Here is a 26,490-nt window from a genome sequence, read left to right on the forward strand (position 1 = left end):
TTTATTTTTTCAGCCACGGAGTACTGATTTGATCGGCCAGCCTTAGGCTCAAATATGACGCGCAAAACATGAAGGCAGGTCATGGGGCCACTGTAACCATGCGGTATGTAAATGATTTGTGCAGTCGGTAAATGCAGTCGGCGTGCAGTCGTCTTGAAAAAAATGAATTAATATGGGATCTATATGAAAAAAAAAAATTATTTTTATAACTTTTTTTTATTCATTTTGGACAACCATGAAAAAAAAATATTTTTATATTTTATTTATTTATTTCGTATAGCCGACTGCATGCCGATTGCATTTGCATAGCAAAGCCCGTATGTGCACTAACACAGGTTGGACCACCCTCATCCTCGTCCTCATAACAACCAATTACACAGCTTGCTTAGCTACTTTCTAGAGCTATTCATTAATGCAGCTAGGATATATATATCGGGCTCTGTCGTTACCTTGGTCCTTACCTACTACTTCATTTTTCGATGATTGTTGGAAGAAGTTAGGACCAGCATTTATTCCTTTTATGTCCACAAAAAATGGGTTTCCTTAATTGCGTGGTAGCTGTATGAAAATGTTAATGGGCATTTAGACCTACATTCCTCATTATTCAAACTGAGGCCGGGCGGGGGGCTTATCATCCTAGATCATGTGCGGGAACTATATATGATGCTCGATCGTTGTAAAAACTAGTAATTACTGATCATCAGTGTCAGAGACATACATCCAACTGGGTCATCTCATTATAGAAGAAAAATAATCTTCTTTGGGTGTGATTTCGTAGATCAAAACAAACATATTGCAAGTAAGCCAATCGGGAAAAACAAGCTATGACAGCGTCTAGCTAGCTAGGATTTGATCAGAAGAATGCTGCATTAAAAATAAATAATGTTTCTAATCATGAAGCTCATTCCTGTAATGTATAGAGTTTCCTGAACAACACGATGAATCAATCCTACGATACTTCTAACATTTATTAGTGCACAAACATATAATATCATGAACCGTCTCACAGCAAAGAAGCAGATTAACAGCTAGCTAGCCTGATATTATTCTTCATCTTTACCTTCTATACAAAATCTCTACCGACCAAACTAGCTTGCTAGGTATTGATCTAGACGCTCAAGTTATATATATATATATATAAATATATTTTGTGATACAAATTAAATAATAAAGATGTAATAAAAGCAAGATATATTGTGAAATGATCCATGGGTTTCTTGATCTTACCCCTTCCAAAAAAGAAAAAGAAAACTCGATCCAAAAGCACTATCGTCGACGCTTGTTGTGTAATGGGTTGGAACCAGTAGGCACCTTTCTCATCTCAGACTGGTAGTCTCTGGCATGGCTTGCGAAGGGAGTAGCGTTGTTAACCTTTGGACGAAAAACACGTACTTGAGCGGTTGCCGTGGAAGGTGGACCGGGAACGCTGCTCACCCGAATGCCGTCAATTAGCCTAATTGGAGTAAACACAAGGCCGAGAAGAGCAACCAGGAGGCATAGGCACTGAAACGGGTAACTCATGATGATGTTTGAAGAATATTTGAGAGCTAGAGACGTCAAAATGCAAGGTACGCAATGGCCTCAAGCCTTGATCTCATATATAATACGTTTATCTTTGTTATGAATGTTGGCAGGCCACATATATATAGCTTTGACATTGTCTGATCATGATCAAACGGATGGCAAACCTTGCCGCATTTTTTTTTTTTTTTTCTCGTAACTTTCGCAGTGGGAAAATAAATTAAATTTCTACCTCCATAACCAACTATGTTTGCCTGTATTAAAAAGAAAAATCGGTGCCTAACACGTACGAGATGGCATGGGGGTATTTTGGACATAAAAAAGTCAAAGGCTGGATACATGCCGACGAATGCACTCGATCGGCCTTGGAGAAATTGGTGATAATTAGGTTAGTACTCGTGTGGTTGGCATTAAGTAGTCAAATTCATGTGCATCATTGTACAACATCCTCAACCTATTAATTAATTCCTACATGAGATTTGTATAGACAAAAGTACACGTGGAGTTGTAACATTGGACGATTTCTTACAACAATTGATACCCAGAATTAAACACAATGTACGTTCGTACTGGAGCCTTCATTTTCCTTCTCAAAATGCCTCCAAATTCTTCTCATGAATGATTGTGTCGCATAGAGAGTTAAAAAAGAATGATTTTATTAACTTCTGTGGTGGGAAAATGGTTAAGATACCCCTTTTCGAATTCTCCTTTAAATTATTAATAAACAATGATCTCGACAAAGACGATTTTAAATTAGATACATGAAGTGAATTTTATAACATTTATAGATGAAGATTAGAGTATGCATTATTATGCGTCTATCTGATCTCTTTCTTTCATCTTAAAATTAGGCCCGATTTGATTAGGCAGATGAGATATGAAGTTGTAAGGTACAGAGATTTTGCCTATCAAAACTGTTTATTTCTTTCATTAAGTTTTGAAAACATTCAATGAAATAAACAGTAATTAAAACAGTGAAAAATAGTGTAAAACTGAGAGTGAACAATACAAAATAGTAAATAAATAGTACAAACAGTGAGTGAAGCAGTAACTGAACAGTGTAAAATAGTAAATGAACAGTAAAAATTGACAATGAACAGTAAATGAACAACTCAAAATTTTGAACTCTCCAATCTATGGACTAATACCTTTTTCAAATCTCAAAAAGTATAAGTTATTTCATCTCATGATCTTACTATCCAAACATGTTTTTTTTTTTTTTATAATTTTATTTTACAAAGTATTTCATTTTATCTTGATTCAAAAACCTTAGTACAATTCAAAATATTTCATCTTATCTGAACTGCGTAACCAAGCACCTCATTTTTTTTCATAAAAGAGATGAGATGAGTTGAGATTTAAGTTAAAAGTTTAATAAAATATTGTTAAAATATATTTTTTAAAAATTATTTTTGTTTTGGGATTGTTTATTTTATTTTGTATAGAAATTTAAAAAAGTTGTAATCATAAGATGAATTGAGATGGTTTGTAAAAACAAACTAAGTTTTATTCTCTAGAAGATCAAGCATCATATTGAAGAATGCTAACTGTACATATATAACAAAAACTTACTTTTTTAAATGTTAGTTATTGATTAATCGTATTTAAAGTAGGCCGGTAGAGAAGATATATCTTTGATGGAACTCTAAAAGATTTCCAGAAATCTTTGATGGAAAGTCATTATATATGATGATGAACTAATTAACAAACATGATCAGTTCCCTACAAATATGAAAAGGTTTAAATTCACCATATATAGCTGGTAATTAATTAACTTTAAAGATCGATAACAAAAACTAGTTGAGAAGTGGAGATCAAAATCTATAATAATAATAATAATAATAATGCATGATAAAGTTGAGAATAATTAATAAAATTCATGCAGGATGGTATTGGGTCAATGGAAGTTTCTTGTTTGTACAGCAGAGGGGTGTGGAGGCGTTTACTTTTCTGTTCCAACCACGAGAGAATTCCTTGGATGATGTTGGCAATGAGTACTTTCCCTGGTCCGCCCTCTCCACCATATATGTATGTGTGTGTGTGTGTATGCGCACCGCATTTGGTTTCTTTTCCCGAGCGTCGGTCAGTGGAGTAAAATGTTGCCAAAATAAATACATGTTTGAAGTGCATTTGGTTTCTTTTCCAGAGCGTCGGTCAGTGGAGTAAAATGTTGCCAAAGTAAATACATGTTTGAAAGTGAATATATATATATATATATATATACACTATAGAGGACGCTTCTAGCTAGGACGTTCACCAAGAATCTCGATCTATCACAGTGCAAATTGTATTTTTTTCAAAAAATAATTTTTAAATTCTTTTAAATATTTAAAAAGAATTTACAAACTTATTAAAAAATACGTCTTTAATCATTAAGAAAAAAAAAAAACACACACACACACAATTCGGTAAATATCATCGGTAGAAGTTCTTGCTATATATATCATTTTTCATATATATATATATATATATATATATAAAATAATCACTAATTAAGAAATAAATAGGTCTTCAATCAATGGTTTCATGTAGTATTAATTGGGTCGCTGTGTCATGTAATAATCTTGCTTTTGTACGTATATAATTTATACACAGCCATATTACTCACGTACGAACAGTATTACTAATTGTAGTACCCCGGCCAACCCTAATTGAAGTACCCAGATATATATAGACAAGTTATAATTAATCTATATAATATAAAAAAAAAGTATATATGTTCTAATTATTATATCTTTTATAGCCATCTTTAATATATAAGAAGTTGTACGTATTCCCACACAATACACAATAATTTGCATCAAAACTACTATATATACTCTTAATTAACTAGTCAAAAGTGTGAAAAACAAAGCCAGTTAAACTACTAAATTTGAAGTTTTGAAACTTGCATAATATATGGTGAATAATGATAGACATACAATTATCATTTTTATAACTCTTTGATACCAAAGTTTTGAATATCATTTCAGTAACTATTTTGATTAAGGCAATAAAATGAAATATTTCAGTATCAGTATTATTTCGATGTATGTATAAATTATGGATAAATTAATTATATATGTATAAATTATATTTTAAAATAACATCAATACAAATCTTAAAAAGTTAAAACACATATTAGAATCTTTAAATGTGGGAATTGAAGTAAAAATTACGAAAAAGTCAGGATTTTTACATTAATTATAAAAATATCACAACCATGACCAAAACACACAAAAAACCAGCCGGTATTGATCAAAATGCACCAAAATGGTCGGTATTTAACCCAGTACGAAACACATACCTCCCATGTGTTGGTTAATATTCTGGCACGGTAAATTCTGGCTGGCTTGTACAGTATGATATTTAAAACAGTGTTTGACACAACTATGTTTTAAAATAATGGAATTTTAACAAAATGATGATACTTTTGTAAGTTGTTTGACAAAAATACATTTTATTTTAAACATTGTTGCATGCATAAATGTAAACGCTGTAAAGTGTTACGAAAAGAGTTGTGTGTTTATCATTTTCCATGCATGTATGGTTTGACTGATAATGGTAATTAGTAGTTAAGTGGTGGAGGATGAAAGGGAATGGCCACCACATATGTGATTCTTGTCTAATTTTCCATAAGTGATCGATCAGATCCTTGAACTCGATCCTAGTGTGACATCAAACTAATTTGGCTCTTTCTTTCCATTTATATATGTTTCCCATCATTACTACAAATATTATTGCCGCACGAACATGAATATTTCTTCATAATCAATAACTCGATCTCAAGTTCTCAGCTTGCTGCACAAGAATGCAACATTATTAGAGTTATTCATGAGCGTGACACTTAATAATCAATACCTATAAATGTTAGCTCCTCCCATATCTGCTTTAGTCCTAAAATGGTGGCCACCTAGAAGCCCATATTGATGCATATATCAACGTTTTTGAGTGGGTGAAAGTGTTGGATGGCATGTGATGATCTAGCTATTATGAATAGAAATGTATTATTGTTTGGTTGACAAAACTTGATTGTTTGTTGTAAATGATCTAAATTGAATTGAATGATCTAATCAAAACTAAATACTCATGTGGAGTTAATTCTACCTAAAAATCTTATACAGACAATATTAAATATTATATGATACACATAATTGGTTTATATCTATATATTATATAGTCCATCCAATTTTGCTAAGCATTGAAGATTATCTCTAATCATCCATGCAAATTAAGGGCAGGCTTGGCAAGTGGGATGAGATACAAAATTTTCATCTCATATCATCATTACAATTTTTTTAAATTCCTACTAAAAATATAATAAACAATTTAACTTTTTCAAATTCTAGTTCAACTTTTTTAAATCCCAAAATAATAATAATATTAAAAAATAATATTTTAAACTTTCATTTAAAACAAAAAAATTATCATCTAACTATCCAAATTAACCTACCCTAAATGTCATCCACTACAAACTTAAACTTTTAGTGGCAATTTTATTAACAGGCCAACTTGATGTAAAATCCGTACAAACCTAGCTATACGCTAAAGCCCTTTAAAAGTGGGAGGAAAATGTACGCAATTTGCGAAAGATTGTTTTGGGGGGGGGGGGGGGGGGGGGGAAGTTGTTAAAATTTCCTTCATAAGGTTAGGCGTGGCATGGACTCCAAGGTCTTCAAAAGATATGTGGAAAAAGCACTCAGTTTCCGACTAATTTGTGGAAGAAAAAAGTAGTCGGTTTTGCATATTGTAAGGACGTTGGGTGTGGCATCGAGTCTCCATAGATATGAAAGGCATCTTTTACTTTATGTGGTTCAGCTTGTCTAAAAAGACACTTGATGATATTTTGAATAAGTAAAATACCAGTTTGCCCATGCTCTCATTACTCATACATTAATAATACTGATCATGCTTTCTCTCTGGCCTAGCTTATGGATGAAGCTGCCTTGATTGAAGACTCATGAATATCATAGTCAACCCACTTCCAAGGAATATTATTGATATGAGTCAAACCCATTGATCACGAAACCATGTGAAAATTTAGAGTTTTGCTACTCATAAGCCTCACACACTATATATTTTTTTTTTTTTTTAGATTTATTAATTTTAAACTAATTGAATTTTTCTATTCAACATCTATATACCAAACATTTGATAAAAGAAAAAAAATTAAAAAAATATATGATGTGTTGTGTATAGACTTATGTTTAAAATTTTTCAAAAATTTAAGCTAGCTGCATTTAGCTGACTCTGGGTTTTAGTACCATCATTCCAATATTTGAGATGTCAAACCAACGGGTTTTGCTACACAACCTCCCAACACCCCAACATCTCACTTTTTTTTAATTTTTTAATATTTTTTTAATATTTTTTTTGAATTTATTCTTTTTAAATTAATTTAATTATTTTATTTATTATTTATATATTAAATATTTGATAAAAGATAAAATAATAAAAATTAAAAAAAAATAGAATATTGAGGTATTGAGAAGTTGTGTAGATTTTTTTCAAACCAAATAAGATCCATTTAAAATGATCGAGTTTTAAGTCTTTATCTAAATAAATGAAATGAGATCATATGTAAAGTTTTCAAGTTTTAAGAGTACTACAAGTACTACAGCTACCCGGCCGTAATATTCCAAATGCAATCAGCTAGCTTTTGCGTGCGGGACACTAATAACATGACAGACATTGATATATATAGCCGTCACACGTACAATTCATGAGTATCAATTTTCAAATTTCAATGCTTCTTGTGATGTTTGAAATTGGTCATTTAAGTATGGACGTGAAAGTCTAGTCCAAAACAACTAGCCGGTACCACAGAGAGAGAGAGAGAGAGCGCTAAGGGCTAAGCTGAATAAAAGGTTTGCACGTACATGATCTAGTATACCTACTGATCTGTACTTCTTGAAGTAGTACTTGTACGTACGTTCCTCTGCCATCTCCCCTTCTTTTGCCTTTGGAGATCATGAAAATTAATGGAACGATATTATATGCATGATATATAGACTAGTTCATGAGTTTGTAATTTTTGACGGTCCAGATCATGAAGCAGATTAGACTCCTTATCACAAATGTAATTACACTCAGTCACACAGGGGCATAAGCGGAACAAAAAAGTGTCAAACAAAACTACTGTTTATCCCTGTTCATATGCCGATAGAGGCTTTTATAGTATAAGATATGTGTGTATATATATATATATATTCCAATGATGAGAGGCAAATTAATTGTACGACGTTATTGTGATGGCTGTTTAGTTTAACGCATTTCATAACTGCGTTCTTTGAAAATTCCTGTTTGCATGGCACACGTACCGACTTACGTATCTCTTATTTCATGTTGAACATCATGCCTTGATGATCATTTGTGGACCGTCATGTTATTTAACTAATGGCATCTTCAGGAATGGGCTTATTGGGTTCTATATATTGGGCTGTCACAAAGCAACCCAATATACATGGGTTACGGGTCGTTCAATGTTAAGACTGCGCTAGCTCATGCAAGCTTTCAAAGTATTTTGAAACGTCTTTAATTGCCTCTTGGTGGAAATTCTTGCTATCTAAGGCATATGAGGTGAGATATTTGCTTAATTATCATATTTTTAAGGGTCACGTACGTTCCCGGCCTTCCTCCAAAACATCTCATGCATGCATGAATGCAGTCATGCCCACTCAGTAATGTTAATCATGTCCTTATATATGTACGTACGACACTTCTTTATCGAATTTATCAGAAAATGTGGTTTTTCTGAAACTTCTGACATATCTCTTTGGTGGTCGTCTGACTCCCTCAAGGAAATTGCAGCCTATGTTATAATTATCAGCGTCATAACAACATATATATTAGAAAAAAATATAATTATAAGTATAATTGTGCATTAATCTGTACATCAATATAATGTGATTAGTCAAAAAGTAAATTTTATTAAAAATAATGTTAATTCAAATTTTAAATGTGAATAAATTAATATTGATACACAGATTAGTACGCGAGTATACTTGTATATAGTAAAACTCATATATTAGTACTTGTTTCTACATCATGTAGTACCTGTGCCGTGTCTATAGAAACACAATTTAGGCCTAGTTCGGATCATCAATTCGTTTCATTTTATTTTATTTTATTTTTATAATTTTTTAAAATTTCCATACAAAATATAATAAATAATTTAATTTTTTTAATATCTAAAAATAATAATATTAAAAAATAATATTCTAACAATATTTTATTTAACTTTTAACTTTTATTTCATCTCAATTTACTATTCAAATCTCCCAACCAATTCGATTGTTTTACTTGAAAACTATAACTATAAAACTTCGTGTGACTACAAAAAGCCCCCTTTCTCTACTCTTTTGATATATATATTAATATATATATATATAAATATATGAAAAAATCTAATTGCGTGTATAATTATATACTAATATGTGCACTAATATAATGTGATTGGTCAAAAATTAGATTTTATTGAAAACAGTATTAATTTAAATTTTAAATATGAAGGAATCAGTATTGGTACGCAAATTAGTATGCAACTTTATTTGTATATAACAAAATTATATATATATATATATATTTATAGTTTCTTGATATCAAATCAATAAAAAACTGTTTTTTCTCTTTTCTTCGTCAAGAATAGATCGAGGAGAATAAACAGTCTTCTATGGTCACACAAAAGAGAGTTGTGGTGTTCTACTAGCCTAGAAGATGGATGAATTAGAGGAGTTATGGTCTCAATTAAAATTGTTTGAGGAAGAAGTGATGGCTTTGGACTTCAAAGATTGAGAGTTTGTTGATATACAGAGGATGGAGGAATAGAGTTTAATTGGGAAGTTGTGCATGGAGAGGACAATTAGTCAAGAGGTAGTTGAAGCTACAATGGCTAAAATATGGAGAGTTAGTAAACTAGCAATTTTTAAAGAAGAGGAAAAGAATCTCTTCACCATCACCTTTGCTAAACTGAGAGTTCACGATGGAAGTCCTTGATTATTTGACAATTATCTTTTAGTTTTGAAGACTTTTGCTGGCTTCTTCCAACCATAAAAATTGTGTTTCACCAGGAGTCGTTCTGGGTACAAGCACATAATTTACCATTAGCTTGTATAACTAAAGAGTACAAAATCCAGTTTGGAAATTCCCTTGGTATAGTGGAAGATGTTGATGTGCAAGATGATGAAGTGGGGTGGGGGAACTACTTATGTATTAGAGTCAAATTGGACTTGGGCAAACCTCTTGCGAGAGGTAGAATTGTGAAGATTAAAGGGAGCAAGTTGTGGAACCCTGTGAAGTATGAATAGTTACCAAGGTTATATTTTGACTATGGGTGCATTGTGCAGTGCAGAAGGGTTTGATAGGGTGAAATAAGGGAGTAAATTGCCTGAAGGGTAGTTTGCACAATTTGGGTCTTGGCTTGGGGCAAATTTTGTTGGTAGAAAGAAGACTGTGACTATTAACAATATTAAAAAATCAAAAGGTATTAACCAACAATGGTGGAAGCAATTGGTGGTGAATGATGGCGCTGGTTCAAGTGGCATGACAATGGAGGGGGGAAGTGAAGTTTCGTTAGATACTGTTGAAAGCATTGTAGCAAGTGGATAATTTTTCGGAGATAGGGAGAAAGGCAAGATACTGGATGAGGTTGAGTTAGATACTGCTAAATTTCAAAATAAAGATGGGGGATTAGTGGGGATGAAAATGAAGGTGACATAATGGGTGGTAGTTGTGATGATTACGAGTATGGATAGGGTTGATAGGGCAGTTCAACAAATTGAATGCACTAGGCAAATGGGCCTTAAGGAAATTGGGCCAATGGATAAGATTAGGCCCGTGGCGCTCAAACCACTAGTTCTAGTCTATGAATAACTTACTTCAGGAGGTATTGAGGTGTAGTTATCTACTACAGCAATAGAGCAGAGGGAAGCTAGTCACAAGAGGGCATCCTAGAAAAGAAAAGCAAGGGACCAGGGTAAGCAATCATGACAACTTGTCTCTTCTTTATCTAAAAGAGGTTTAGACAAGAAGGGAGAAATGGAGGTAAATCAGAGTGCACATAAAAAAGTTAGAGCACAAGAGGAGGGACTACTTGATGTTTCAAAAATTGCTAAACAGGTAGAGGCTACTGGGTAGCCCTGCCACGATCAATGAGGATGCTAAGTTGGAACTACCAGGAGCTTGGAAACCCTCAAATAGTTCAAAACCTTCACTTAATTGTGAAAGAGAAGCTGACCTAATTTAGTCTTTTTTATGGAGACTAAAATGAAAAAAAGTAAGTTGGAGTTCTTGAGGAGAAGATTAGGATATGATTGCTGTTTTACAATGGAGCTAGTGCACTTTGGACTTCTTCCCTTGTAATAGCTTTACACAAAGCATCATTCATCTCTATAGTCACTAAACTATTCACTGAATTCAGACAAGTTGTAAGATCATCCCTGGAAAGAGAGGTTATTAAAATAGCATGTTTATCACTAAACTATCTAATATGTTAATGAGTATAGGCCTATAAGTCTTGGTAATGTTTTTTATAAAATCATTTCAAAAGTACTTGCTAATAGGCTTAAAAGGTCTTACCAGAGATCATATCCAACAACTAGAGTGCTTTTATACTAGGAAGGTTAATTTCAGATAATATAATAGTAGCTTATGAAGTGCTTTACATAATGAAGAACAAACATCAAGCAGGATCAGGTTACATGGCTCTGAAGTTTGACATATCAAAGGCTTGTGATAGATTAAAATGGGATTATTTGAATGCAATTATAGAAAATTTGGGATTTGATGCAAAGTGGAGAAGATTAGTCATGAGTTGTGTCTCTTCAGTTACATATTCTGTCCTTGTCAATGGCAACCCGAGTGATTGTTTTAATCCAACTAAAGGAATTAGACAAGGAGATCCTCTTTCACCATATCTATTTATTATTTATGCAGAAGGGTTGAGTGGTTTACTTAAGCAGGCCGAGAATAGAGGAGAGTTAAAAGGGGTGTCAATGGCTAGGGGTAGTCCATGTATAAACCACTTGTTATTTTTTGTTGATCTCTGAAGGAGGAATGGCTAAGACTTCAAGCTATTTTGCAAACATATGAAAGGGCCTCGGGTCAATCTCTTAATAATCAAAAGACCGCCATTTATTTTAGCTCTAATACAGATGCTAGCTTAAGGAAATTAATCACTGATGCGGATGGTGTGGAGGAGAAAGGAGGATATGATAAGTATTTGGAACTGCCGGCTATGCTTGGTAAATCAAAGTATCAAACTTTCAAGGGATAAAGGAAAAGGATATGGAAGAAAATCCAAAGCTGGAAAAGAGGTATTAATCAAAACAGTATTAGAGGCAATACCTACATACACAATGAGGGTATTCAAACTACTAAGGAAGATATATCAAGATATGGAAGCCACCATTGCTAAGTTCTGGTGAAGAAACAAAAACGGAGAAAGATGAATTTGTCGGAGGAAGTGGAGTCAATTAGGGAAATCTAAATTTGGGGGAGGGCTAGGATTTTAATATAGCTTTATTGGCTAAATTGGAAAATGTTGCAATATCCTAACTCATTGGTAGCTAGAGTGTTCAAAAGCAAGTATTTCAAAAACTCTAGCATATTGGAAGCAAAGAGAGGACAGTTATCCTCTTTTATTTGGAAGAGTATGTGTTCTAGAGTGGGCTTGCTAAGGAAGAGACTAAAATGGAGAGTTAGTGTAACAACCCGCTTCTTCTTTCTCTTATAGTTGTGAGTCTCGTTCTGCATGCTGAACCTTAATGGCGTGTTTTGAAAAATACCAAGTGGATTTTTAAAGCAAACCAACTATTTTAAAACTTACGAATATTTTAAATGTCCTAAAATTATTTATAAAGGATATTTCCAACGTTATTGGACTAGTATTTATGAATTTTAGTTTATAAAATAATATTCTATCTTAATTCCTCTTAGTGTTTTAAATTAAATAAATGCTTACTTATTTTCAAATTAGTATTTAAATTCACTGTTAGATTATTTTGAAGATTCCAAGACGAAGGGCCTGGATTAAATACCCAAGCCCCTACCCTTTTCCCCTCACTTTTCCCTTTCCTCTCTCTATTCTCTCCCTCTCTCCCAGCCTGATGTTAGCAGCTTTCTATCCCACCATGGCCTTTCTTCTTCAGCCGAATGCCGCTGTACGAGGCCCAGCCTCACCTTCACCACTGGTAGCTTCCTTCCCCGCTGGCGAGTCTAACCTCACCAGTGGTGTGCTCCACATCGCCCTTTCTCTCATCCTACGACAACCTAACCAAAATGGGTTTCAAAACCCATTCTTCCTCCTAGTGCCACTGTACGCAACCAACAAGACGTCCGAGCACCTCCACCACCTCACCAACTCTACCTCCATAGCCTCCCTTTCCCCCATGGTCCCTTCCTCCACTGCAGCTCCCCCTTTTCCATCACATGAAACCCATATGGGTCCTCCACCCACACCGCCATACACGGCAACCCAGGCCACTACACCACCACCACTGTGATCCTTAGCCACCCACGACCTCCCCTAGTTATTCCCATGCTTAGCTGAACTCCCCACCTTTCTCACTCTCCCCCTCTCTCACGGGTCTTCCATGACCCACGAAGTAGATATGTTGCCTCTAGCCACTGTATAGCCACCTCCTCACCACCATAGCTCCACAACACCTCTTAAGTCCTCCTTGGCCAGCCATAGCCCCCAGCCTTAAAACCCACAAATTTCTCAGTTAGCCATACACAACCTAAACTCCTCTATGAACTACTATACCTCCACCTTGTGCCACCTCGGTACCACCATGAGGTCACCACTCTAGAACCATGACCAAACCTTTCTCTACTTAGATCCACACCTGTAGCCACCTTCAATAGCCCAAACAGCCACCGTATGCAGTTAATAGCCATGTATGACTCTTCCAATGCCTTTGACCGTGACAGGCAGCGAGCAATGCACGGGTTATCCCGTCGGTGGTATAATCTTATTTCTCTCATTATTTATATTAAATGTTAGTTGATAGGTTGTGGAATGTGCTGTTAGTATTATAGAGTTCACTGTGTAGTGAAGTGTTTGGCTTAATTGTGTAGTTGTGATGCGGTGTAGTGTTGAGAAGGGAGTACATGTGAAGTGTACTCCATGTGATGGAGTGATGCACTAGATGGTGTGTATGCCATAGTGGTGATATGGCGTAGTGTGTGTGAAGGGAGTACACATGGAGTGTACTCCATGTAGTGCGACGATGCACTGTGTGGCGTAGTGTGGATGGAAGAGAGTTCCCATGAAGTGTACTTTGTGCAGTGTTGTGATGCACCCAGTGGCATGCCACAAAGGTTGGGATGGCGTAGTTGAAGAGCATATTGTGTGACGTCGGGAACTGTGGAACAATGTCCCGCGATGGTTGTGATGTGACCTTGTCATAGTGACAGGTGTCGAGATGTAGCTTGAGGTTAGTCTCAAGCTACGTGATGAGACTAAGACGCAGAATGAATAGGTCTTCTCATGTAAGTATTGGGATGAACTTGTAAAAAGGCCAAGAAGTAGGAAGGTCTTGCTGACCGGGTTTGAATAAAAGTCGGTATTGGAGTATGGAACCTATTTATACAAGCGAGCGTTAATCAGACTAGAAGTTTATTTAGTTGAGAAAGGGAAAGGTACATGTGCATCTGGTGAGACACGTGTACCTAACGGATGTACCATATATAATGGGTAATTTGTCGTACGCATAGTTACAAGATATTTAAGCCTCAGAGTTGGCCTAAAGTCATGTGGCATATATGAATGTGAATGAGGATTGAGTATGGGCTAGGATGCATGAAGGTAGTAATAGGTATGTTGTCTAGGATTGAGATGCGTGACTTAGTTGGTCTGAGTCATGCATTGGAATATGGGTAATAGAAGAGTAAGACAAAGGTTTTAGCGTCTTAACCCTAAGGTGAATTACGGAGGTTCACTTTAAAGGGTAAGACCTCGAAGTAGAACTTTAGATTTGGAAAAGGTGGCCCAAATGGGTCCCAAAAAGAGGAAACGTGATAAGGAAGTTATAGAAGACGAAGGTAGTGACTATAAATGGATCCCGAAGGTTTTAGCATAGTAAATGGTACATAAGAACACAAGGATAGATGGAGAGTGTTCCAAGTGAAGTGTAGTTCTAGTTATAGTATATTTGCTTATGTACTAGATAGAGAATGACGTTGAGGTTATTTGTGATGACCCGCTTTCGCTTGTATTTTAGCTGAAATGGTTGTTTTTATTTTAATTAATATATTAGTTTATTTATTTTAATTTATTGCGTTTTAAAATTTGATTTTTAATTTGTTTGATGATGTGTTTTATTTCTTTTAGTTGTTTTGTGGTTTTTAATCTCGTTTCGGCGGTTTAGTTTTGTTTTCCGGGATGAGGATTAGACCCCATCTTTTTTTCCTATACCTCTTTTCCCTTTTTCCTTTTTTTTCTTTTTCCTTTTTCTCTTTTTTCTTCTTTCTTTTTCTTTCTTTTTCTTTTTTTTCTTTCTTTTCTTTTTTTTCCTCTCCTCCCCGCATCAACCGTCCCTCTCTCTCTTCTCTCTCTCTCTCTCTCTCACGCCGGAGCCCCTTTCAGCCTCGACCCGCCGCAATCCGGCCACCGTGCGGCTCACCGCCCACACCGGTCGACTCCTCTCCCTCCGGCGCACCTCCCCACCAAAACCCACCCCCATCCGGCCGGCCATTTGGCCGGAAAACCCCTTCAAAGCCTGCACGGTTTTTGGCTCGATCCGCCACCGTCGCTCCACCTCCAGTCATCATTTCTTCACCACTTCATCACCGGTCCCTTGCCGTCCTAACCCACCTATTTTCGGCCTCCAACAACCACCGGAACAGCTCCCACGAGCTAGCTTTCTTTTTTGGGAAATCCGGCCTCCCACCGCCGTTTCTGCCGCCACCCACGGCCAACCACCACTTCCAATAGCTTCACAATCATCCCTAGACCATTCCCTATCGATCCCAAGCCCTGGTTTGTCCCCGTTCAAAAGTGGGTATTTCACAACCCACGGCCACAGTGAATTTTCACTGTAACGTAGCTTTTTCACCGCTGTTTGCAACGCCGGGTGTTTTCTAAAATTGCCATATAGCGCTGTACGTATTTTCCAAACCCTATTTTCAGATTTAAATATATATCGCTCATTCAATTTATTTTATCTACTGGTTGGTTGATTCCGGACTGAGTCCGAAGAGTTCGGAGGTCGGATGGATGGAGGACGGAGTTGCTTGATTTATTGTTTTATGGTTGGTTGTTTGTTTTGTGCATTGATAATTGCATTTGCATGGTGCATGCACGTGCATTTTATTTTATTTGAGAAATCCTGTTTTGTTAGCGTGAATGGGTTTTCGGGTGCGTGTATCTCACGAGCCCAAGCCGGGATGGGTTATTATCTTGGTGGAGCTCCTCTGGTCACTTGGGAGTGGATAATACTGAGTGACGTCCCCTGAGTTGTCGCTGGGCGACGACGGGAACGGGGCTAGAGGATGGCCCGGCCAGGTACGCGCTGGGCGCGAGTCTGGGCATCGCTCTACTCACCGACTCCGTGGCCCTTTGCTGGCGAGGGCTAGAGGATGGCCTGGCCAGGTACCCTCGAGGCGCGAGTCTGGACATCGCTCGTTTAGGTGTCACATGCGTAGTCGTTACCTGCGGTGTGGCACAGAGCCAGGGTGTGCGGATGATCCCTAGGGGAGATCATGGTGCATGCATAACCGAATTGTTTTTATGGTTTTCGGATGTGGGCCATTTTCTGGGAAAATGGCGATGTTGGTTTTTCGAGGCTTTTGATCCATTTTCTGGGAAAATGGTGGTTTGGGCCATTATCTGGGATAATGGCGAGGCGTGGTTTTTAAGGATATGTTTTTATGGGCCAAATGGGTTTTTTTGGCGTGCGTGGTAAAAATGTGGTTTTGCGGGACATGTGCATTGGCTTTTCTTGCATCCATGTTGCTTGAATTCTATGTGTTTTTATCTGGTGGTGTTTGGATTTTACTTACTTGCGGCATCATTTTTTGGTTCCGTAGCTTTTGGTGCAGAGTTCGAGGACGAGGACGAGGAGGTTGAGCCCGAGGATGCGGCTCCGCCGGGTTGCTGATGTTATGCTTTGTATTTGATATTATATTATATGCGTGTTTTGTAATATTTTATTTATGTACGTTTTGGAATAGCTTTGTATTAAACAAGAAAAATTCTGGTACTTAGTTATTGACTTGCTTTCCGCTGCGTATTTTCTCGTGCACATTGTTGTTTTTGCACACACTTGGCACACGTTATTAGGGTGGTGACCCGGGATGTCATCATCCGGACGTCTCGATTTCCCCGTGTCCGTGCGTGGGGATTTGGGGGCGTCACATTATTTATATGCATGTAGGTTGCCATCTGACATGCAAATGAATGGACTACATGAAATGAGTATGGCATGGAGTCTAAGTAAGTATTACGTTCATACTCTTTTAGAGTTTTCAAAAGATATAAAAAATGAAAAGGAATGCTTTTATTTTACGATACTTTACAAAATGAGACGAAACATGTTTTATGAAAGAACGCTAAGTATAAGTTTTCAAGCATAAGCATGTAACAGCCTCATTGTCAACCCATTTTTACGCACTCCAAGTATGTAAGTGTATACATGTGAATGGATGTTATACATAATAAGAACTGGATGTATTTTCATGAAATGAAATGTGAGACTTAGGCCTTATCTTCAAACAACACGAAGAAAGAGTTTTAAATATCCCTATGAACTGATGCTTTAAATAATGCATGAACTGATGATTGAAATATGCCATGAAAGTCAATATTTAAGCTCATGCTTTTAAATAACTTTTATGAATGAAAGAACTGAAGGACTGAAAAACTGGAAAGAATTGAAAGGACTGAAAGTAATGAAATGACTGAAGGCTTTAATGTATGAAAATATGTAACGACCACATGAATGAATGGATAAAAGTAATAAAGGACTGGACTGGGCAGATTGCAATGCTAGATAAGTAGTACTGGTAATGCACCCAGTGCTGCACCCTAACGGAATAGATTCCTAACTCGTGGCCACGGGCGGAATCAAGGTCCAAAAGATTGCTAACCCTCACACACAGGACGTAATAGTATGTAACGACCAATGAAAGTGATAAGAAAGAATGTATGCATGTTAAGAAAGAATGTATGTATGCTAAGACTCTTTAAAAAATGAAGACAGTGAGGCATGGGGAATTATTTACGAGAAGAAAACCTTTTTTAAAGAAATACCCCACATCATAACGTTTTAAAATGAAATGAATGTTTATGTAGGATATGTATGGAGTGATGAATGCATAACTGAAAATCTATGTTGTTATTTTTTAACTGTATGAAATAATGCTTATGAGACATCGACTCATTTTAATTTTTATGTGTGCCCTCCCAAGTACAAGATGAACATGCTGCATCAGGATGGACACAGCTAAAGGGGAAGAGTACGAAAGCCTAGGCATAACATTTTGTATAAGAAACTTTAATTATAAAATTTAATATTTTCCGCTGTAACTTTTTAAATTAAGAAACACGTTTTATTTATAAACATGGAGTTTTTTGTATCCTGCATGGAAGGAAAAGAAATTTTAAAATGAACGGGTGAATCATGGAGGTTCACTTTAAGGATAAGACCTTGAAGTAGAACGTTGGATTTAGAAAATGTGACCTAAGTGGGTTCCCGAAAGAGGAAACGTGATAAGGAAGACATAGAAGATGGAGGTAGTGACTATAAATGGACCTTAAAGGTTTTAGCATAGTAAATGGCATATAAGAACATAGGGATGGATGGAGAGTGTTTCAAGTGAAGTGTATTTCTATTTCTAGTATAGTTGCTTATGTACTAGATAGAGAATAACATTGAGGTTATGTATATGCATGTAGGTTGCCATATGGCATATACACAAATGGACTACATGAAATAAGTATGGCATGGAGTTCAGGTAAGTATTACATTCATACTCTTTTAGAGTTTTCTAAATAAATGAAATGTTTTTCCTTTGCGATGCTTTACGAGATGACATGAAACATGTTTAACGAAGGAATGCCAAGTATAAGTTTTCAAGCATAAGTATGTAACAACCCTTTTTGTTTTTATGCACCCAAAGGATTAAGTTTATGCATGTGAATGGATATTATATGTGATAAGTACTGTATGTGTTTTTATGAAACGAAATGCGAGGCTGACACCTCATGTGCAAACTGAAATGCTTTAAAGGACGTGAAGAAAGTGTTTTAAAAGGCCCCTATGAAAGATGATGCTTTAAACAATGCCATGAATTGATGTTTTAAATGATGCCATGAAAGATGATGTTTAAGCTCGTACTTTTTAAATGACTTTTATGAATAAACGGACTGAAGGACTGAAAGAACTGAAATGACTAAAATGAATGAAATACTAAGTGTTTAATGTATAAAAATATGTAACGGCCATAATTGAATGAATAATGGTAACGAAAGACTGGACTGGTCAGATTGCAATGCCGGGTGAGTAGTATTGATAGTGCACCCAGTGCTGTACCCTAATGAAATGGATTCCTAACCTATGGCCATGGGTAGAATTAAGGTCTACAATACCGCTGACCCTCACACACCGAGCGTAACAATGTGCAACTGCCAATGAAAATAATAAGAAAGAATGTATGTATGCTAAGACTCTTTAAGAAATGAAGGTAGCGAGGCATGGAGAATTTTTTTAGGAGAAGAAATTTTTTTTTTTAAGAAAAACTCTATCTCACAACATTTTAAAATGAAATTAATGTTTATGTATGATATGTATGGAGTGATGAATGCATGACTGAAAAGCTATGTTACTATATTTTAACTATATGAAGTAATGCTTACAATTCATCAACTCATTTTAGTTTTTATTTATGCTCTCTCAGGGATACGATGAGCATATCGTATTAGGACGGACACAGCCTAAGGGGAAGAGTATGGAAGCCTAAGCATAACATTTTAATTGTATAAGAGACTTTAATTTATGAAATTTAATGTTTTCCGTTGTAACCCTTTAAATTAAAAAACAAGTTTTATTTTATAAACGTGGATTCTTTTGTCTCTTGGCATGAAATGAAAATAAATTTTAAAACGAACAGTAATTCCTATCTCTTTTCTTAAATCATTTTATAAAGGTCCCACTATATGGACTGGCGTTACAGTTGAGGATGGAAGAAACATTAAAATTTGGCAACATGGGTGGATTCCCAAGGAGTCCTCTTTCAAAATTCAGTCCCCTATTAAGATTTAGGAATCTATAGCTACAGTTAGCAAGCTAATTTTGGATAAAAAAAAAAAGGAGTGGAATGTGCCTCTTATTTCTGAGATTTTTGAGAAGGATGAGATGGATCTAATATGTAATATGCCAATTAGTAGAATTGAAGGGGAGGGGGGGGGGGGGGGGGAAGACAAGCAAGCCTAGATTTATAGAAAAATGGTATATTTACAGTCAAGAATGCCTATCATTTGGCACAAACACTTAAGAAGATTACTAAGAGAGAGTCTTTAAGAGCTGAATAGGAAGTTTGTGTATGGAAGCAGATCTGGGAATTGGAGGTGCAGGGGTTAGTAAGATTTTTCTTGTAGAAAGCTTGCAACAATATTTTACCTATTAGACAAAATTTATATAGAAGGCAGGTGGTGGATACACCTTTATGTCCCATATGCCTATTGGAAGATTAATCAGTAATACATACCAATTGGAGCTGTCCTTTTGCTCAAGATGTGTGGATAGAAAAAGGAAGTCTTTTTCAAAAAATTTGAGTGGAGAACATGACTTTGTGTAGTTATAGAGGTCTTTGAGCAAAAAATATGATAGACAATAGCTAGAAGTAGTAGGATCGATCATGAAAGGGATTTGGTTAAGAAGGAATAAATTTCTTTTTGAATCAAATTTCACTAATCCAAGATTGGTTGTAGAAACTGTAGTGAACAATGTGGAAGATTTCAAAGAGGCTTAGTTACAAAAGAGAAGCACATGTAGGTTTGGATTTGTAGAAGTAATAAAGTAATGGTTTGCTCCAGATAGAAGGAAGGTAAAGGTGAATTTTGATGTAGCTATGGATAAGATAAATCAAAAGGTTGGATTGGGGGGTGGTAATAAGGGATTGGAATGGGCAGTTATGGCAACAACATGCTTCCAAAAATCATTTGTGGATCAACCAATTACTACTGAGTGTATGGCTTTGTGGAAGGCAGTTGAGCTTTGTTCTGATATGGGTTTTAGACAAGCAATATTCGAAGGAGATGCTCTCATGGCAATCAAGGCAGTTCAAAGCAATGATATGTGTTTGGCTTGGTATGGACAACTAATAGAAGATTTGAAGATAGTGTTTAGGGATTCATTTGGGTGAAGTTTGAAGTTTACATATAGGGAAGGTAATATTGTTGCACATCAACTAGCGAAGTTAGCACTACAATAGCAAGGGGATCAATGTTGGATTGAAGAGGGTCCTAATGTTATTGTCTTGAATGATAGAATATGTAACATTTTTTTATTAATGGCAAATATGATTTTTTTTAAAGGTTCTTGATATCAAGATCACTGTTTTGTGCCCCATTTCGTGGGGTATTATGACAAATGACAGATGCAGCTTTGGTGCTTGACGTTAGGTGCTAAACAAATACAAGAATTTTCCATTTTAGGTATTTATAATATTAAATAAGTCGTTAAATATGTAATTCTTTAAAAAAAAGTTGAGATGAGTTGTTAAAAAATTAATTTTTTATTTGAATCTCATATTTATTTAATATTTTTAAAAAAGTTATGCAACAATTACAAATTTCACTATAATAAATATTATTTCTTTTATAGCTAAGCTTTTCGATCTCACCTTATGACAGTATGAGGACAAATTTTCCACAGACCCTACTACATCTATAGAGAAAAGCCACTTAATGTGGCCATTTGAACAAGGTAATTTATTTATTTTTGACTATTTTTCATACAAATTTTTATATCTTTAAATAATTTTTTAAAATACAATATTAATTAAAAATATTTTTTTAATCATTAAATATAAAAAAATGAATTGTTGGCTACCATGACTTTTATTATACGTTAGATAAGCATTATCCTTTTTTCTTTTTTTTTTCACAAGTGATTGCATTTGGTTCGGATTGGTTAACCAAAACTAAAAATCTCATCTCATCTCATTTCATCATTACAATTTTTTAAATCTCTATATAAAATATAATAAACAATTTAACTTTTTCAAATCTTAATACAAAATTAATATTAAAAAATTATATTATAACAATATTTTATTCATTATTATTCAAAACATCTCATCTCATCTGTGTAACCAAATGGGACCTTAATGTCCGTCACCTTGCGGCCTCTTGCATCATCTGATCATCGCCATTGTCTATAAGTGCATTAGGTTACAGGTCTGGTCACTGCCCTTCCTCGTTCTGCCAGAATTGCAGTTACCACCATGGGTCTCATCTCATTAATTAATTGCACACTTGATGTGCTTGTTGCTTTTATGAATTGCATGTATTTAATGACTTGAGCTATGTAATCATGATGATTTTGACCTTAATCATGCTACTTTATTTGCTCTCGTCTCATATGCCTCTTTTTTCCCTAGTCTTTACCTCGCTCATGTCGTTCTTGCCCATTCCGAACTTTGGTCGTGTAGCCTTTGCTCGCTTGACCGCTATATTTCTACTTATTGATCATATCTTTGCTCGTGTCAATGTTCTTTCTTGTCATGTTTCTGTTCACCTTTACCTTGTCTGCTAGCTTCATGATTTTCTAATTCTAATGAAAATAAATTTTTCATGGATGGTTGTTTTGGTTTCAGATAGCTCAGCTTGCCAAAGCATACACATGGCAACCCTCAAGTACTACATATCCATCAAGACATCTATTGTGGTAGTCCTAAGCTGGATGCATCAATCAGTAGTCGAGAATCTGAATATCAGCCACATTTTCCAAAAATAGTCTCTTCGAACAGAAAAACTTTGCATTCTTTTTGTTTTAAACTATTACTTAATTTTGTAAATCTCTTTGGTATATATGTGAAACCTTTCATAGCCTGGTGACTTAGATAGAGTGTTATGTAGCTAAAAATAATGGAAAAGGTTTAAGAACCAAAGCATCGTATAAGTTTGCCAAATGACACTAATTAGACGTTGTAAATTAAACTGACATCATCCTCTATTAATTCATCAATTTTAGCATTATAAGACCTCATTTGGATAGTGAGATAAGATCATTTGTAAATAATAGTGAAATAATTTATAAATAATAATGAAATGATTAGAGTTGAGATGTTTTATAGGCTTTTGAAAGAGAAAAAATTAAATTAAAATACTGTTAGAATATTATTTTTGTTTTGAGATTTGAGAAAGTTGAATTTTACTTTATTTTGTTTCGTTTAGAAGTTTGAAAAAGTTGTAATGATTATGAAAAAAGTTGAATATTTAAAATTGAAAAGTGTTTGTGTTTGTGGTCATGTTTGGATATTGAAATAAGACGAGATGAGATGTGAGACATTTGCTATCCAAACCAAGGCTAAGAGCCTCATCACATGCATATGAAAAGTACATAAGCTATGCATGCATTGTTCTCATTGTGCATTTTTAATGAGTTTATACTTGATAATTTTATTGATTTTGTGCATACTATAAAGATAGTTCCATTATAAGCTGCTTTTGTGCATTATAAAGATATTGATTCCTCAGTTTAACATTGTTTTAAAGTGAAAAGAGAAAAGAGAGCTACATAAGATGCCTAGCGGTAGCAAAGTAGCCCGGATCACACGACACACGCACACTAGCAAGGGCAATGGACTTTGGACGCTATGAGGCACACTTAGCATTTCGCACATTCACATTGTTGCAAGGAGCTCTACATTTATTTTGAAAATATTAAGTGTTGTCTACATTTTTTATATAACACAAATCTAGTTAATTGTTGAAATGCATCATAATTATCAGACATTTTGAATTTCAAAGACATGATCATGCAAATTATGATCAGTGATAAGTGGGTTACTTGATGACCATTATGAAGGATTTCAGGTCATTATGTTATAATTTATGGTCACCATATAATTGATTTCTTCAAATTTTCAGAGAAACTGAGCATACAAGAATTTTCCTTTTCAAAAAAGGTTTTTGAATTGTTCTATAAAAGGTGTTGTTAGAATATTACATTTCATAGAAAATATTCATAATATTCTAATGTATATGGTAATATGACTTATTCTATATGATTGATTAGTTTATTGTGTAAATCAATCAATATCAATTAGTATCATTCATTTGTTGTATTTTCATTATTTCTTTAGCTTCGTTTTTCTATAAATAAGAGCATATGTTCTGTATTCAATGACTCACTTAAGATTAGCAAAATTGTATACCTCAAATCTCTCTCCCTCATTCTCTCTTCTGCATCTCTTTTTATATTTTATTTTTATTTTTTACATAGTATCAGAGCCCTTGATTAATGTCAGACTCAATTCTATAGAGTATTTGTTTTAAAATGGTTCCGCTAAATTTAAGTCTAACAATTTTTTTTATATCTTCCCTATGGTCGAGTAGCCTTCACGATTGGAACATGAATATCATTAGATGCATCATTTTCAATGCCTATTTAGGAGAGTTCTTCTCAATACCTACTTTATTGCTAGATTGTACAGCCTGCACTTGTCACAGTTCATGTGATGAGAATTGGGGCATGGGGAAAGGGATGGTCTGGCAGGGTGGGCTGGAGGTTTAAGTCAGATAGGCAACTTTGGATTGTGGGAAATGGGCCTAGCCCATAAATTTACTTCATCTTAGTTTAAGTCCATTTATATTATTTTGCTTTAGCCCCTAAGGCCTAGAACTAGTTCTTGTTAATGTTTTTACTCTTTTATCCTTTTATTTGTTAGTTATGAATATTTCCTATTGTCTCGTAATGGTACACCCCGGTAGCATGTTCTCTATATAGCAGTGGGGACCATCTAAGAAAAGGCATCTGGAAAATTGTTGTCCTTTTTTGTTTTTTTTTTTTTGTTTTTCTTGTCATCTTCCCCCCTTTTCGAGGTTCTCACCCTCTAAGTGAGCATATTCCCCCATTGAGTGCAATTACATATGTGAGTATGTTACAATATGGTATCAGAGAAGTTGGATCCATAATGAGTATCACAAATAGCAGAAGGAACCAAAATGAATCAATTACATGAAGAACTAGCATCTCTAAAAAAATTGACAGATTGACAATTCAAGACAATTGAGATATAGATTTTGGCATTGAAAAGGCAGTTTAATGAAGTTGTCCAACAACTGGTAGCCCTAAAGACAAAGATACAGAGAAGAAACCAAGAAGCTTCTCATGGGGAGACATCCCAAGTGCCCCACCATTTCCAGCAACAAGAGGAGTCTTTTAAACATGTAGGAGATGCATACCCAAGGTCATTAAGAATTAATTTTCCTAGTTTTAATGGTGAAGACCCTAATGGATGGTTATATAAGGCCAACCATTATATGACACCCTACCACAACACAAGTTTGAGGCATGCTTCCTTCAACATGGAAGGACAATCATGTATGGTTTCAGGACTAGGAAAAGTCTAGAAATTTGAGCCACTAGGAAGAATTTACTAAGGCCTTATTAACTAGGTTTGAGCCAAGTTCCTATGATGATCTCATGAAGACCCTACCCTGTCTCAAGCAGACTGGTTCTATTGAGGAGTACAAATCTAAGTTTGAGGCCTTATCTAATTTTTTAAGGAGATTGTCATATTCTTATAAACTGAGTTGCTCCCTTAGTGAGTTGAGGGATGACATTAGATTACCAGTAAGAATGTTTAATCTTGATACCTTACTCACTACCTATAGCCTTGCAAAAATATAGGAAGAATATTTGGGGGTTACTAAAAGATATTGGAAGGAAATGACACCATCCTCTGAACCAGGGTTACTAAAAACCCCCAAACTGGGCCGATACAACAAACCTTAAGGGCTTATCCCAACACCTCTTCCTCTATATCTTTAATTAAAAATAGTTTTGGTCTAGAACACTTGTGGTCGGCATTTCACTTGGAATCATAGCAGTAGCACAACCCCTTATCCCTCCTTTCTTTTATTTGGTTTGGGCTAATTTTCTAAGTTGGTACAAGAGCTTCGGAAAAGATTGAAGTCAGACGTAAGGGTAGTCAACTTGAAATTTCATTACATGCTATGGTTGGCTCCCAGGGGCCCAAAACTATGAGAGTTTGTGGTAAGGTTAGGAACCAAGAAGTGAATGTTCTTATCGCTTTAGGAAGTACCCACAATTTCTTAGACCCCTTGATTATTGAGAGAGCTACTCTAGCCATTAAGAGGTGTGAGAAGGTAAGGGTTAGAGTTGCTAATGGTGAACAAAATGTGAGTGAAGGTAAGTGTGCTGAGATGAAGTTCAGGCTGCAGGGCAACATGTTTTCCATAGAGGTGCATGTACTAGTGCTAGCTGGATGCAACATGGTGTTGGTGGTTCAGTGGTTGAAAGAATTGGGGCCAATTCTATGGGACTTTGTGAATCGATCTATGAAGTTCCAATATAATGCAGGACAATAAGTCTTAAAGGACTTAACCTCAATGCCCGAATTGAAGAAGGGAATCCCAACCAGAACAAAAAATTGGAAAAAAAGGGGTTGCTACTCCAATTAATAGAAGAGGAAAAGAACTCGTGGCCTGAAAACCTACCCCAATCCCTCTACCCTATTAAACCAATATAGTGATGTGCTTGGAGAACCAAAATGCTTGCCCCTAAACCAAATCCAAGATCATGCAACTACCTTACTTCCTAACACACCCCCAATTTTTGTAAGACCCTATAGATAACCATATTTTCAAAATGATGAAATCGAGAAGATTGTGAGGGAGCTACTAAGTATTGGAGTAATTCAACCTAGACAAAGCCCGTACTCAATTCTAGTTCTACTAGTAAGAAAGCCTACTAGATCTTGGAGGATGTGTGTGGAGTGTAGGGCTTTAAATAAAGT

Source organism: Carya illinoinensis, chromosome 4 (genome assembly GCF_018687715.1).
Source record: "Carya illinoinensis cultivar Pawnee chromosome 4, C.illinoinensisPawnee_v1, whole genome shotgun sequence".
In the NCBI taxonomy this organism is placed as follows: domain Eukaryota; kingdom Viridiplantae; phylum Streptophyta; class Magnoliopsida; order Fagales; family Juglandaceae; genus Carya; species Carya illinoinensis.